This window comes from Oreochromis aureus, linkage group 6, assembly GCF_013358895.1.
Source record: "Oreochromis aureus strain Israel breed Guangdong linkage group 6, ZZ_aureus, whole genome shotgun sequence".
NCBI classification, from domain to species: Eukaryota; Metazoa; Chordata; class Actinopteri; order Cichliformes; family Cichlidae; genus Oreochromis; species Oreochromis aureus.
In genome coordinates, this window is record NC_052947.1 from 23,927,720 (window position 1) to 23,943,531 (window position 15,812).

Sequence of the window (15,812 nt, forward strand, 5' to 3'; positions counted from 1 at the left end):
TCATTGATTAGCCAAGTATGTAATCAATCACTTGACTCTTTGATTCACTTACAGTGAATATATCTTAGCACTATTGTCTCTCTTGGTAAAGTTTAATTTAATTAAAAACAGAGAGCTGTACATATGCTGTGGAACCTACAGAGCTCTAATTACAGAATATAATCATTTTCACACTCCTGCTTATCGTACAATGCAAAAAACATGTTTAAAAAAGCAGAATAATGCAGACATACACTGACAGTTTTCACTCAAAAGAGAGCACTCAGATGTTTTAATCACCTTATGCACACACATCCCTTTCAAAACCCCTCCTAACCCAAGAGCTGAGCCCAGGAGAGTCCCTTATCTCAGCTCTTTCTCCCCTTTTCGTAGACATACTGAATCATCTCACAACAACACTGCTTTTAAAAAAACACCTATCAGAATGAAGCCAAATTACAGTGTAATGTAAAAAAATACTATAATTAGAATACTCGGAAGAAGAAACTAAGAGTCAAAGCAAATCAGAATGGTATCTGCCCCCAAAAACATTATAAATTGGCAGAACATCTCTCTACTACCCAGGATGAAAAAAAGCAAACAGCAGAGACAGCTCCTGAACAAGTGCAGGCTCAGTGAGCACAATTTGGCAATAGCAAAGCCAAAAACATCATGACAACCAATAGAAATATGTCACCGTCAGACAGGTAAAGTGGAGACACAGATACAATTTCTGCTCAAAGAACACTTTTATTAACAAGTTCAACTGTGACTTCAGAATTCAAACAGCTAAGGTCTCAAAAGTATGAATACTTCTAATGGAGCCTCATATCTTCTTGCACATATGTATGTAGGTATGCATCCACACGATAGACCCCCAGGGATGTTGAATGCACAGTAAAGTACGACTGAATTGAAATGAAATGGATTGAGCTTGAATAAAAGGAACCAAATTGTTATTATTTGGATATTGATGGATGGATGGATGGATGGATGGATGGATGGATGGATGGATGGATGGATGGATGGATGGATGGATGGATGGATGGATGGATGGATGGATGGATGGATGGATGGATGGATGGATGGGCCATACCGTTAAGGCAAAGAAAAAAAAGCAACAGTACAATGTATCCACATACTCAACCTATACGTAAGAATACAGAGAGTTATACAAGTACAAAGCTGACTCGCACATACACGCGCGCACACACACAAACATGCACATTTCATCCCACATGCTCTGTAAATAGAGAACAGGATGTTGCAGACATTTGGGTGTATGAACAAACAAGTGATGCTCCTTGTAAGAGAGTAAGAACGCAAGGAAGGAAGGACAGATGAGAGCGAGTGGTAGAGAGGCACACAGAATCAAGACAGAGAGAGAAACAGGAAAAGCAAGCTGGGGTAGGTGGACAGATGAAGTGGTGAGTCAGGAATGAGATATGAAAAGAACAAGAATCAGCACTTGGAATAATTCTCCTCCTCCTCATTTCTCCTCTCCCATTCTTTCTTTAGCCAGGAAAAGTAGGATGAGAGGGTCATGGATCTCATCCTGGACCCAACTCTTCCTCTTCCTCTTCTTCTTTCCATTTTCTCTCCATCCTCTCTCTCTCCTTTTTCTTTTTTTTATTCATTTCATCCTTATTTACATTGCCACTCTACTACTGTGACTAGCAGCTGTCACAGTGCATTCTTATAAAAAAGAAACAGAAAAAAGAGAATGTTCACGAGATATAGCAGGAGACAAATCATCTGCGGGCACATTTTAAAAAAAAAAATATGAAAGTGTAATTCAAAAGTCAAATAAAAAAATAGTGCTAGTACAATAAAATACATAACAGCGGTTGGTACTGTTGTCTCACACCAAAAAAGAATCTGTTTGAAAATGAAATAATACACCTACACATATTTTTGTAGCTTTTACATCCTGCTATCATTGTTATACCCCTGTAATAATTCTGCAGTTTTTGACCACAGTACAAAGATCTGTTTGTTCTCTGGGGATCCCGCCTTTGGCTGTGGAACAACAGTCAAGCCCAGAGGGAGATATAAAGTGTCACCTGTGGGGTGGAGATGACAGTCAGATAAATGAAACACATTTGTTTCTGATGACTGAACATTTCTGATGTCCAAGAATGTTGATCCTGCTAGACTAGCAGACATTTTTACATGGGGCATTTCTGGAAGTAATCACTTTAAGCTTGTATGAAGGTGTGAATAATGGGTGTGAATAATTTAAGCATATATAGCATTTGATATACATTGTGGCTGTGACACCATATGTTTGCTTTCTTGGATTTGTCATGTACACACAGGATTTCCTTCATGTAAAATGTGTAGTTGTGGCCCTCAAGCGGTCTTAAAATCATCTGGTCAGCTGGTCTTAGGACGGGGTGAATACAACCTCTGATGAACATCAACACATGATATATTACACTGTGTCGTTATTTATTTAGTGAAAATTAAGGCAAAATGTGTGTGTAAAATGAAGTGCCCCCGTTATAGATTTTGGTGGATTTAAGAGGGTAAGTAGCAGTCAGATGCTGTACTGATCATCTGAATTGATCACCAGCAAAGTTTGGGTAGTTTGCTGGTCTGGAGCATTCGACTGTGTGTTAACACAATGCCAAGGATGAAAAACATCAGCAATGATCCTACAAATTGTTGCTGCCCGTCAATCTGAGAAGGGTTATAAGGCCATTTCCAAACAATTTCAAGTCCATCATTCTACAGTGAGAGTGACTGTTCACAAAACACTCAGTATAGCTGACAATCTTCCCAGGAGTGGACATCCCAGCAAATTCACCCCAAGGTTTTACGCAGCAATGCTCAGAGAAATTGCAAAAACCCAAACGCTACATCTCAGACTCTACAGGTCTCAGATAGCAAGTGAAATGTCAAAGTTCATGACAGTACAATTAGAAAGACTACGCACGTATGGTTTGTTTGGAGAGGCTGCCAGGAGAAAGACTCTTCTCTCTAAACAAAACGCGGCAGCATTGCTTACGCTTGCAAAGATGCATGTGACCAAACCACTAAACTTCTGGAACAATGTCCTTTGGACAGACGAGACCAAAGTGGAAATGCTTGGCCATAGTGCACAGCTCCACAAATGTGAGGCCATCTGCCTGACAGATAAAACTTGGCGGAAAGTGGGTCACAAAACAGGACAATGGTTCCAAGCACAGCAGCAAATCAGTAACAGCTGAAAAAGCATCAAGGTGTTTCAATGGCCCAGTCAAAGTCCAGAACTCGACCTTATTGACAAGCGGTGGCAGGGCCCTATGAGAGCTGGGCATAGATGAATGCCCACAAGCCTCAATAAACTGAAGCAATGTTGTCAAGACGTGTGGGCCAAAATTTCTCCACAGCAATGTGAGAGACTGATAGTCATACAGAAACCCATTATTTCAACTTATTGCTGCTAAAGGTGGTTCTACAAACCATAGGATGCACTCTGTCCCCCCCCCCAACACACACACACACACACACACACACACACACACACACACACACACACACACACACACACACACACACACACACACACCGCTTCTGAATTTTGGCTTAGTTTTTGTTGATTAAATAAACGTAACGTGTGATAACCTGATAAGACTCAGATAATTTTTTCCCTTTTGTGTCCTGATAAAGTCTTAGAACAGAAAGAGGGTGCACTGTCTGTTTCACATTATTACATACTGTATATGTAAATATTTGAAACAGTGCATTTGTGATTTGTGTTTTACTTTTTTAAAACTTTGTTTTTGAGACCAGAACTGTCATCAACTGAGGTACAAAAGGTTTACTAAAAGGTCCCAGATTTCTCTAAAGCAACATTTGTACCTTGAAGAACATGAATTGTGTATAAAATATAGTTATTACTACTCTTTCGCTCTGTCTTTCTCCCTTTTTGTGTTATCCAAGTCAGACTTTCTGTGTAAGGGAAATAATTGGCAGGCTGTATAATTATTGCTAATCTGTGTGTGTGTCTGTGCGTGTGTGTGTGTGTTTGGCAAGACCATCAGCCCCTTGTGGTTAGAGCGTGCATATTGACTATTACTATTATTATTATTACTATTTTATTCTTGTAGCATTTTTAGTGCAACCCTAAACATGCCCGAGTCGAATTGGAAATAATGTTCTAAGACCTTCCATCAGCTCCTGTGATATCATTTCTGGAGCAAAGATGTTCTGTGCTCATATTTCGACCTACTAGAGAAACTTTCAAGTGGTGAATTTTTATAATTCACTTCCGTGGGCTCGTCTCTCTCTCTCGTTCTCTCTCTCTCCCTCTCTCGCTCTCTCCTTCTCTCTCTCTCTCTCCCCTCCGGAGCTTATCTCTGTGCGCATCGTCAGCATCAGTTTGAAGTCAAATCTGACAGCCGCTGCCTTTCCCGGTCCTTTAACGGTCTCTTTTACTCTCTGGTGGTCATCCCGCCTCGTTTAAGAGGTACAGCCCCGGATTACAAAGCTATACGTGTGTAATTATTGATCTACTTTTCGGGTGGGTAGGTGGGGGGAGATTGACCTCGATTGCCGCCCGGGATGTGGGAATCTGGCTGACGTGCTTTTTTGTCAATGTGGTCTTACCTTTTCTCTTTGCAGTTCAGTCGGGACTGTGGGACCGCATCTGATCGCTGTCTTCAACTTGGGGCGAAGAAAGACACGGGAAACTCCTCGGGATTCTCCATACACCGTGCGCTGATCTGGATATTGTGGTGAGTACACTTTGGCCGGAATTGTTGCTTGATTTTTTTTTTTTTTCCCTTCCTCATTTTTTGCGGAAAACATCCTAAAGTGCTCCTTCTGGTTCGCTGTAATGGTCCATATCGGCAGTGTGTTTAAACACCGAGTACTTTTTTTCTTTTTCTTTTTCGTTTATTCTTTTAATGATCACCATCAGATACTTCAAGAAGTGTTTTATGAATTGTCTTTTTGTGCCAAAAGCGGAAAACGAGCGTGTGCAGCGCAGCTCCTCCGCTGCTCCCTCTACATTTTAACTTCTCGCTTATTATGCATGGGACTTAAACGTGGCTATTTGTGACAATTAGAAGTGATGTCAGTATTCCACTCACGGACGGCGGTGAGAGTAAAATACAGCCGGCCGGGTGAGGGAGTTGAGGGGTGGGGGGGAGAGATTAGGTGAGATGGGTGAGGAGTGTGAGAAGAAAGGAACGCAGGGATCCCTCAGGGAAAGCGCTGCTTCCCTCCTCTTTATGAGGGGGATTTTATTAGTCTTTTTATTCCCTACAATGATGACATTATCTGATAGTGTTCTAAAGCCTCTACTTAATATGCTATTATTGTCAGTGCCATTACTACTCATTATATATATAGTGACATCCTACAGTACAACTGCCTGTGCTGTAGGCACAAATCTATGAGGCCATTTTCTGCTTTTATTGTCCTGTTTATCAATTAAGCTTGTCTATAATGGAAATATCACACTTCCTCCAACATAAAACATTACTCTCCCACACACCATCCGTTAGCATCTCACCTCCCACATAGCCACACTTGCTGTCCACAGCCGATTATCTGGTTATGTGCCACCATTTGCACTAATAGAGAGTCCCTACTTAATGTAATGACAACTCTATCTGTCAGGCCATGCACAACAGAGGGCTGCTTAAAGGCTCATAAGCGGTGTCATCAAGGCCAGATTGAGAGGCCATAAAGACACAGAAGACAAGACAAAGTGCCTTCAGAGGTTGTCTGAGTAGTTTTCTGATGTGGTTTATTGTCCGAGTACAGTATGGGGCTGTCATTGTGAAGCATGCACCCCAGAATGTGTGTGCCCCGATGTGTGTGCGTCTTAGTGGCTGTTTGTGTGAGCTGGATCTGCTCAGTCATGTGTGTGCAAGGAAAGAATAAGTGAGCATAAAGAAAAGAGGGACAGAGAGAAGGGGAGAGAGGGGGAGAGATTATGCTAACTCGAAGTATTGAAGGAAAAAGGAAAACCCATGTAAGCAGTTTTTCTTTTTAGCCTATATATATTTATATATTTAGCTGTCAGGGTCTTCACTGAAACACACTTGGTTCTTTTGGCTTTGACATGCTTGTCACCAGCTTGAGGTTTATATGAAAGAAGGCCACTGCTTATTTTAGCTATACAACCTGCAAGCATAAACAAGAAGAGGCTAAGAGGATTGACCAAACAAGAGCATAGATTTAAACACATGTGAACGCAGCTTGTAACTCAGGTGACACGAGTGGAAAGTGCCGGGGTTCACTTGCTTTTACGCTGCACTGGCCGAAAAGCCGAGGTGAAAACGCACGAAGGCCACCGTCTCGCCGCCGGTCGGCGGGCTCAGGATATTTAATAATCAGAATTTATTTCGTGTTGTCTAGCTACATTTACCGTAACAGTAATAATGTATCAAAGAAAATTCATTTCAGTGGGAAAGTGTCCTCTGTCGTACCTCCTCAATTTGCCTCCTGCACTCTGTTTAGATGAGTTTCAGTTCTGGGATTCACACAGATGTTTCAGTGGAGATTTTGAACCTCATTGTAGACGTGGACAGGCAATCATGCAACGAGTCAAACATTTAGCCTTTATAACCCCCATCAGTTTTTTTTTCGTCAGGTGAAAATGAGATGTAGTCTCAGATGATGTGCTGATATGCTGCCGCTGATGGCAGTCAAGATGATGATGATGATGGCAGTCCTATTGTGGTGCTTCTTAATGATAGCTATAATGCTGACCAGTTGATTATTGCTAACGCTGAAGGAGGTAGGTATATTACATCACGGTTATGATGCTGTGATGGTAATGCACTACATCTTAAAACAGAAGAAGATTAAAAGCACTTCATTTCCCACAGTGCTTTTCATTTTGAGATATGTGCAAGTTCCAGTGTCTTTGAGCAGAGGCAAACACCAGGTTAAAGGAAGAAGTTAAGTATCTTGACAGCAGGACAAATGTCCCTGCTTGTATTTGGTGTCGTTATTAAGATGGTGGGCTGAGAGAACCACCACAGTTTTTTAGAACATGACAACCCATGCAAAATGGTAGAGGCATACAAAGCAAATCCTGATTTTTTCCATGTGACAGATTGGGTATGTTTTTCTTTTTTTCCTTTCCTCCGGATGTTGTTTGTTCTCTCAGATGCACACTTACTAAATCACACATAACAGCGCATGCACACTCAAATGTACTTATGCGCATTATCTAATTTTCAGCGTGGACAAATATGACGATGAGGAATGAAGAATTTAACACCAAAAACTAATTGATGCGGGCCCGCAGTCACATTTGGCTACATACTTAGGTAAAACCTCATTGTGTCTTTTGCTTATCCTCCACCCATTCTGTCAAACAGAACACGGCCTTGGGCTTAAAAATATCTGAGTACAAACACAGTCATACTCACACGGACACACACAGTTTTTGCAGGGACAGCCCTGGCGAGCTGGCACCAAACCAAAGAGGTGGTGATAACGAGGCTGAAGTTAGTTAGGATTTTAGCTGCGCCTGAACCTCCTAACACCCTTTCTAAATCTGATTCATCCCAAAATGAGATGTTTTTCCAAGAGAAGGAGATGAAAATACTCTCTCTCCCTCTGTTTTTCCTCTCCCTCTCTTCTTCCCTTGCCAGTTGAGCTCATCCTCCACCCCCCCACCCCCCCACCCCCCAATCCACCCAGCCTTCTATTACTCTCATACTCTCACACACTATCTGTTTCACACCCCGTTCCTCCCTCCCGTTCTCTCACATCTCTCTCCTCCCCTGGCACCTCGATGTGTTTCTCTTTAATTGAGATGCATTTCAATGTGGTGCAAATTAGCTTTCTCCAGCTCCAGCCTAAACTTGCAACGTATGTAAGCGTGTGCCCGTGCATGTATGCATGCATGTGCATGTGCGCGTGCGTGTGTGTGAAAAAATTCCCACGGTTAAAAGTGAAGGCGTTATACCTTCCTATTCATTTCTCCATTGTGTCTACTGATGCCTCATCTCTCCCACAAATTTACATTTTTAGTACAGCGCTAATAACGTTCGCTGGTTTGGAATGCTTTAGTTTGTCTCTTTTGGCTGGAAGAATTCACTTGGCCACCCTCTATGGATTTGAATTCTGATCTGTGCCTCTGAGAGATGACAGTGCATGGCAGCTCATTAGGGAGAGGGATGGAAGTCAGGAGGGTCAGGAAGGTTATAGAGACATGTTTCAGTTATCCACTGCTTGTCTTCCTCTTTCCTGATCTGATCGAGCGCTGTTTTGCTAAAGGGGAAAGCTGCTTGGTGATATTCCGTACACATTGCACCATGAGGGCAGTGGTACAGTGTGCATCACTTAACACGGTAGTGGACTGATAGACTGTTAAAAATGTTTTTGAGTAGAAAAAGAAGGAAATTTGTGCATTTTAAGAAAATTATAGAAAATTAGAGGAGTGTTTTGCAGCCTGGGGATTCACAATCCAAAAGGTCAGAAGATAAATATCAGGGGTAGGGGGGCTTAGTGTAAGGTGATTAACAAGATTACAAGATTAGTAACACACATTTTGATATTGCAAATTCAGCTGACCTTTTCTGACTTCTCAGAAATGTTCTAATCTAACCTGTTTTGTGACCATATGAACTTTTCACATCTTTAAAACTCTTCAGACTCTCCTTTAACATATACTCACTGGCTGAAATGATTGCCCTGCCTGACACTATGTCCCAGGTACGTCTAGCATCAAAACATTAACCTTGTTTAAGTTAAATGATTTTTTTTAATCCCAAATGAGAGTAATGAAAGAAAAATAACATTTTCAAAATAAAAGCCTCATGTAGGACTTGCATGCTTAATACCCTTCCTTGCAACATTCAGCTCTGCTATACAACTCCTGCTACTATAACACTCTTTAAAACACTATCTAAGACTGTTATCTAGCTAAGAGCTAATGTCTTTTACTGAAAATGTGAATGACAGAGGTGCTTTGAAAAAAGGATTTCCCATCTTACGCTAAAGAGAATCGAGAACCAGGCTTTTCCCAGTGGCCTCTGGTGTGTGCACATCTCTGTTTATATGCACATGTGTAGGTGAGAGGTATATGACTGTGAACATGGTGGGGTGCACTTTGTGTGTGCCGAATGTATGTGCACATGCATGTGTGTATGTGCTGGAGCAAGAGAAGTCATTAGGGAGAGTGATGCTGACAGTGGGGTGACCTTGGGGCTCCCAGTCTTCCTCCTGTCGATGAAGGGGATGACTTAGTGCCTCCCTCCCCACCCATGATGGCTCATTTATTATCATTAGGCACACAGTCAAAAGATGCTGCTCAGACCCTCAAGACAGAGAGGTACGTCTGTGCATGTGTGTGCGTGTGCTCGTCTGTGCGTGCATGTTTATGTCACTGAGAGTGAGAGACAACAGGATGGAGACAGAACAGGAAGCCTTATCTCTTATAACTGCTGCATGTCTGAGCATGTGTTTGTCAGCCTGTGCTTGTCACAGGTACGCTTGCCTTCGCGTTAGCTTGTGAACATGTGTTTATCCGTATCTTGACGGCAGACGCGTTGCCTGTCAGTCCACATCTGGCCGTGTGCTTCACTTCTCTGCCTGCGCACCACGCAGTATAAATAAGGGTCTGTGCCATAACCCTAACCTTACGTCACCTTAGCCAGCCAGCGAACAACATCAGTGGTATATGGCTACATCAGGGCGGCCTCGCTGCTATCGTTTCTCAGCGTGATGGATGGAGACTTCTGCAGGCCAGTCAATACCCAATCTGAGCCCCACTGTCCTGATTTAAGATACAGCAGCACCCAGGTGACACACTCAGAAGCATGCCACTTTAATCACTCTGAACATCAACTCTACACTGCCAAGATTGGTGTGTGGGTGGGTTAGTGTACGTGCATAAGTGTGTGTGTGTGTTTTTGTATTAGTATCTCACTCAGTCCAGCAGTACTGTAATCACACAACGATCGGCAAGTGCTTGCACTTCTGACAGAGTTAACATTTCTTTAGAATGTAAAGGGAGTGACATAAATAACGTATACGAGGTGGGATTTATGCTGCGTGTAGCTTGAAAGGTAGGATAAAACATATATTATATAACGGGGGGTAAAAATTGCACCAAGCCTTATATGAGGTGAACATACCCATCTGTAACCCCCATCACCCATAAAATATACTTCTAACAGCTTTGAAAAGGACTAAATGTATCTATTGTCTTTATTTGATTCACTGGAGTCATAACAATGTTGGAGTGTGATGTCGTACTACTATATAAGAAAAAGTAGGCAGGGGGGAGATAACTAGACACAGAAGAGACCTGAGAGCACAGTCTGGGTTAATGGTTAACGTTGATTTTAATGTTGATTTCTTGAGAAATCATCTTAATTTTCAACATTCAACCCAGAACTCGACTTTCCCCTGATCGAGTACCTTAACAAGCCTGTGAAAGCATTACTTATTCTTTAGCTGCTAGGAGCGAAGGTGTTATATGAAATGAAAAGGTGAACATCTAACTGATGTATTCATCTGTACCTATTCACTATGTGCTTACACACCACTCTGCGTTCAATCATTAGTTATTATTAATCTCTGGCTCTCTTCTTCAGAGTGTCTTTCATCCTGTCTTCCTCCCATCACCCCCAACCGGTCGCGACAGATGGCCACCCCCTCCCTGAGCCTGGTTCTGTCAGAGGTTTCTTCCTGTTAAAAGGGAGTTTTTCTTTCCTACTGTTGCCAAGTGTTTGCTCAAACGAGGTCGCTTGATTGCTGGGTTTTCTCTCTATTATCTTTACCTTACAATATGGCGCCATATAAATAAAACCGAACTGAATTGTCTCTGAACATTTTGCACGGGCAGTGAGTTTAGTTTACATTTAATATGTCCTTGCTATTTTATTAACGAAACGTAATTCATGTAATTCAGTTAATTTGTTTTTTTAGTCTAATGCATCTCACATTAATTCTGCTTTACGGTAAAACGTACTATTAGTGAAAAAGGTGGGCAACTTAAATTCAGCATCCTTGATGTGTAACGGTGTTTCAGTTTACGAGCGCACCGTGCAGGGGAAAAAGCTTCAGTGTGTGCAGTAATCAAGGGAAGATTGTGTTTGCATGAGTAAGCGGCTGGATATCACTGCTTTATCAGAGTAATCTGTTTGCACTGGTTCAAATTGTTCCCTCTTGACATGTCATCATTCACATACTATACATGCACAAAGCTTACTTAGTTGTGTATACAAAAACACGCTTGCACACGCACACACACACACACACACACACGCAAACACAGCCCCTCCCATCCAGCCCCTCCGATTTGGCTGTTAGTCTAATTTATGAGGTGCCGTTAATTTGGCCTAAACGCTCGTTGCGAGACCTCCCTCCACTCTCATCCCTTCATCTCTGTATCCCTCCTTCTCTTCCTCCCTCTCATCAGTCACCCGGCAGAGTAAATCAGAGGGGTGGTATTGCACAGCAGGCAATACATAGACTGGACACCTTGACTAATATACCGCTGTCCTTCTCCCTTCCTCTCTCTCCCCGAGTCTATCGAACTTCTCCATCCCTCTCTTTCTCCATGTCTCCTGGCCGCTGTCTAAATCAAATTTGGCTCTTCTCCTTTTCTCTTTTCCCCCCTCTGCTCTCCTTTTAGATTTGCTTCCTCCTTATTTCTGTCTACACTTCTTTTACCTCCCCTGTGCACTTTCTCTTCGCTCGTGTCCTTTTCCCTCCCCCATACTTCTTTCGTCCACCACTCTTCCTCCACTCTCTTTCTTCGCTCTCTTACCTTGCTTCTCCTCTTCCCCCATTCTCCTGCTCGTGTTAGGTGTAAATTTAGAACAGAAGGCATGAGGGAATGCTATGTGTGTTTGTGTGTGCCTACGTGTGTATGTGTGTGAGCGTGAGAGAAACTCTACATGAAAGCTTTTCAGACTCGCCATAAAGCGTTCAGATGGGGCTGATTAAAATCCTAAAGCCTTGGTTTTCATCCACATTTAGGATTCACATGAAATCGAATATACACACTCACGTGCACTCACTTATACACACGTGCACATGCAATTGCACATTAACACGCGCAAAACGCATGCACACACAAGTTTCCCTTCTCATTATCTTCCTTTTATTACCCTCTCTTGCTGCCTACTTGTCTTTTTTTCCCTCTCTCGCTCTGTCAAACACAAACACACTAGTGGAAGGTATTCCCTTCCGATGCAGTGGAAGCGAACAGAAACAACATCAGGCATCCGAGTCTCCCTCATCACTTTACGTCACATTGTTCTTTCTAATTCCATACATTGCACACACTTGGGAGTAAACCTGCGCTCCGTTCAGCCGCTCGGCACACCTATACATCACTGTCCATCTTTCCACCTTTCACCCCCTCCCTCCATCTCAATTGCTCCTGGTTTCGTGTCTATTTATTTTCCTTCTTTTCTCTTCTCATTTCTCACCCTCGCTCTTTCATGCACGCCTATCTATTGGCCCAATCTTTGTCCTTTCTCATCTCTTTTCTTCAAAGTTCCGGAGCACAGAGGGTTTTAGCTGTTTTTCAGTAAATGTAACAACATCTAGCCTTCTGTTCTGTTCAACACTCCCCCCAACCCTCCACCCCCCTGCCCCCTTTTCACAATCTCTACCAGCCCCTCTCTCCTCTTTCTGTCACTTCTACCTCTCTCAGCAGTCTGCTAGTGCACACTTACAGTCGCAAGATAAAACATGCTACCTCTGCCTTATCCCTCTGTGTATTACATAAATCCACCATGGGTATCATTAAGCAAGGCCACCTCCAAACAGTACCTCATTCCATATAAAGCTCAGACTCTTTGGACTAAATTGACTTGAAGTGGCTTAATTAGAACAGAATAGAATAGAATATTTTTTTAAGAATAATACAAAAAACATATATATTTTTAGATCATGTTTACTTAACAAGTAGGAGTAGGTTTATTGCAGTAGCAACAACTAACACTTAAGGTTCATGTATGACCGCTGGGATCCAGTGATGCTCCAGCTAATGCGCTAAAAATGTAAAAGAAGCTAACAGCTGCAGTGAATTTCAACTTCTTGCCTGTATTTTAAGCAAAGTTAAAACCGACCGACCCTCACATCAGTACTCGAAAACATAATTTAAATCATAGTCGGAATGTTCCAGGTACCTGTACAGCCTTGCCAACATTTTGCTTTAGCAGTCATTAATACAGCTTAGCTTGGCTCGTTGCAATCCTGAGAATGTTTCGGTCTTTTTTTTCCTAACTAAAATTTAACTGCACTGAATTTAACATTCAGGCTGCTCTAAAGTGAAAGTGAACCAAACTCCCTGGTCCGAAATCTAACATAAGACTTAAAAGGAGAGTGGAGGCTCACATCGTTGAGTCAGTAATACAAGTTGCTACAGAAGAGCTTACTTAAGCAGTTGCTGGCACAAAAATTTGGCTGTTAATTAAAAATGATATACTGAATGTAGCGAGAGCAATTCTGAAAAGTTAAAAAAAAATCTGTGAAAACAAAATATTAGGTGTGTTTGTTTTGACTTTTAATAAGTTAGTTAAAAGTTAGGAAATGCATGCAAATGTACACTATCTCCATCTTCAATAAAGCACTTATTTGCTGCTTTTATACATTAGAACTGTTTCAGTAAATGAGAGATTATTAGGTAAGATGATCATTCGACTAAACATTTATAACCATATATCTATGACAAGCCAGTATCATCTAGAATAGAATAGAGATGTTCTGCATGCTTTATACTGTGCAGAAGAGCAAAGATAATCAAGTGTTTCTTTCATTTGCTTGTTTGAATTATATTGTGTGCTTCCTCATAGAACTGACTTATGAAATTTTATTCACCAGTAAATATATTCAGGTCTTGTTCATAAGATTCAGTGTCATAAATCAGGGGTTATCTGCTTCTGGTAGTGCTGGCTGCCTGCTAACGCAGTCAGGTAAGAGCAGAATGATGAATTATTATTATTGTATAAAAATATTTTCTCTAACTTGACCCCAACTTGATTGTTAGAGATCACTGGACCCACTCAAGTGTGAAGCATTAAAGAAAAGGCAGCTATTTTAATGTGGTAACACATGGATTTGCATGTGTTAAACACAAGCGTCGAACTCCCCAGTCACTATGGGTCAACACTTTCAACTTAAATAATTGTCAAATTCATAGACAGACACAGAACCTGCAAATCAAGTATGAATCAGATGTGTTTTCTTGTGTGAATCCATTATGTGGCTGTAACTCTGCGAGATCTCTGGGAGGCAGGCCAAGTGTCTCTGGCTGAGTCGCCTCCATTCGCTGTATGTCTGTTCAGTCAGCCACACAGAAGACAGATAGAACTACCAGTCTGCTCACCCCTCCAGTCACACCAATGTAATCAGACCTCAGCAGCCATAAACCACCGGCTATGGACACTCTGCCCAGCCCGCTGTCACACACACACGCACACATAGAAACACAATCTCAAGTACACAGAAACCAATGCAAGTGTAGACTCATGCACAAGGACAGATCTGTGTGCGTAAACAGAAATGAAAGCACACAGACGAGAGATGCATGTACGCAAATCTGTACATGCTGACACATACATGCGCAGACTCGCAGCTTTAAGTGAATCATCGAGAGCCGAGTGGTGGGCCTCCATAAGTTTGAGCTTTTTGCCCAAGGAGCTTAGTCCAAGACATTCCTCTCTGCTTGGGCAGGAAGGATGTCTTCTGACCCAAAGGGAATTTTAATCATACTGCTAAGTGCCACACTCTGCGTGTCTATGTGTGTGTGCGTGTGTGTGTGTAAGGATGGACTACTGTCTGCTCTGTGTGAGTTACAGTAAGTGAAAGCGTGTGTCTTTATCTCCCTCCCGCACTGTCTCTTCCCTTCCATCACTCCTTTAGCACTTCCATCAGTGTCTGTTTCCCCCTCACCACCGCCTGCGTCTCAGGCCATTTTGTGTCTGTTTGTCTTTTTGTTATCTTGTATCTTTTGTTCTCCTTCTCAACAAACTACCGTTCAATGTCTCCCTCGCCCATCTCACTGTCTTTCTTCACTCTCTCTCTACCTCTCCAGCTTTGTGGTGTGAACAATGGTGGATGACTGTGCTTTAGGAGATTTACTGCTGGATCCTCTCTCTGTCAGGTGTCGAGACGAAAGGAAAGCGATGACGAGGGGGGGGGCTGAGGGGGCCGGGTGGGTTGGTGGGGGGAGCAGATGGAAGATAGAGCAGTACACAGGGAGATGAAGAAGGCCGAGAGGGGAGGGAAATGGAATCAGAGGATGACGGCAAAGAAAAGGATGAGACAGAGAAGATTATGCAGGGGAGCATAGAATGAGATAGAATAAGAAAAATGTGAACAGAGTATAGAATAGAAGGAGAGGCTACACTATGCTTTTTAAAAGAGTCTCTGAATATAGTTTGACAGATCAGCCCTGTTTCTCCCTTACTTTCCCTCCTTTTCTCACTTTAGCCGCCTAAACATTAACACATCGCAGACATTGGGGCACAAAGGAATTCATTCTGTCAGTTTCAGGTGAAACATGCATTCGCACGCTGACCAGAAACCAATTTGTGTTCTTTGATAAGCATAAAGATTTCCCCATGTTTCATTTTTATTTAAAACCAACCCTCTCAACAGTCAAGCCCCGAGGGCCTTGTGAGGGGCAAAAGTTGAGGCTAAATGGTCACTGTGAATGTTTTTCACCCACTAATAGATTAGTTACACACTATACTGACCCCAAAGAGGAAACACGGATACATCTTTAAAGATCTGGCTGACTGCCATAATGAAAAACAGAACATATATTCACAGATTCACATAAGCATCCATTACTCCTGCTGCACATATGAAGACTATCCACTGATACCATCATTGTGTAATTCTAACATTGTAAC

At 42.3% G+C, this 15,812-nt stretch overlaps 1 protein-coding gene across 1 annotated transcript in view; it reads left to right on the forward strand.

The window, feature by feature from the left end:
• Positions 1-4,327: 4,327 nt before the first annotated feature.
• Positions 4,328-15,812, forward strand: part of ptprdb (protein tyrosine phosphatase receptor type Db) — a 147,993-nt gene continuing 136,508 nt past the window's right edge. Inside the window, exons 1-2 of the mRNA XM_039613748.1 lie at positions 4,328-4,432; positions 4,588-4,700. The gene's annotated coding sequence lies outside the window, so the exon portion shown is untranslated. The remainder of the gene's footprint in view (positions 4,433-4,587; positions 4,701-15,812) is intronic.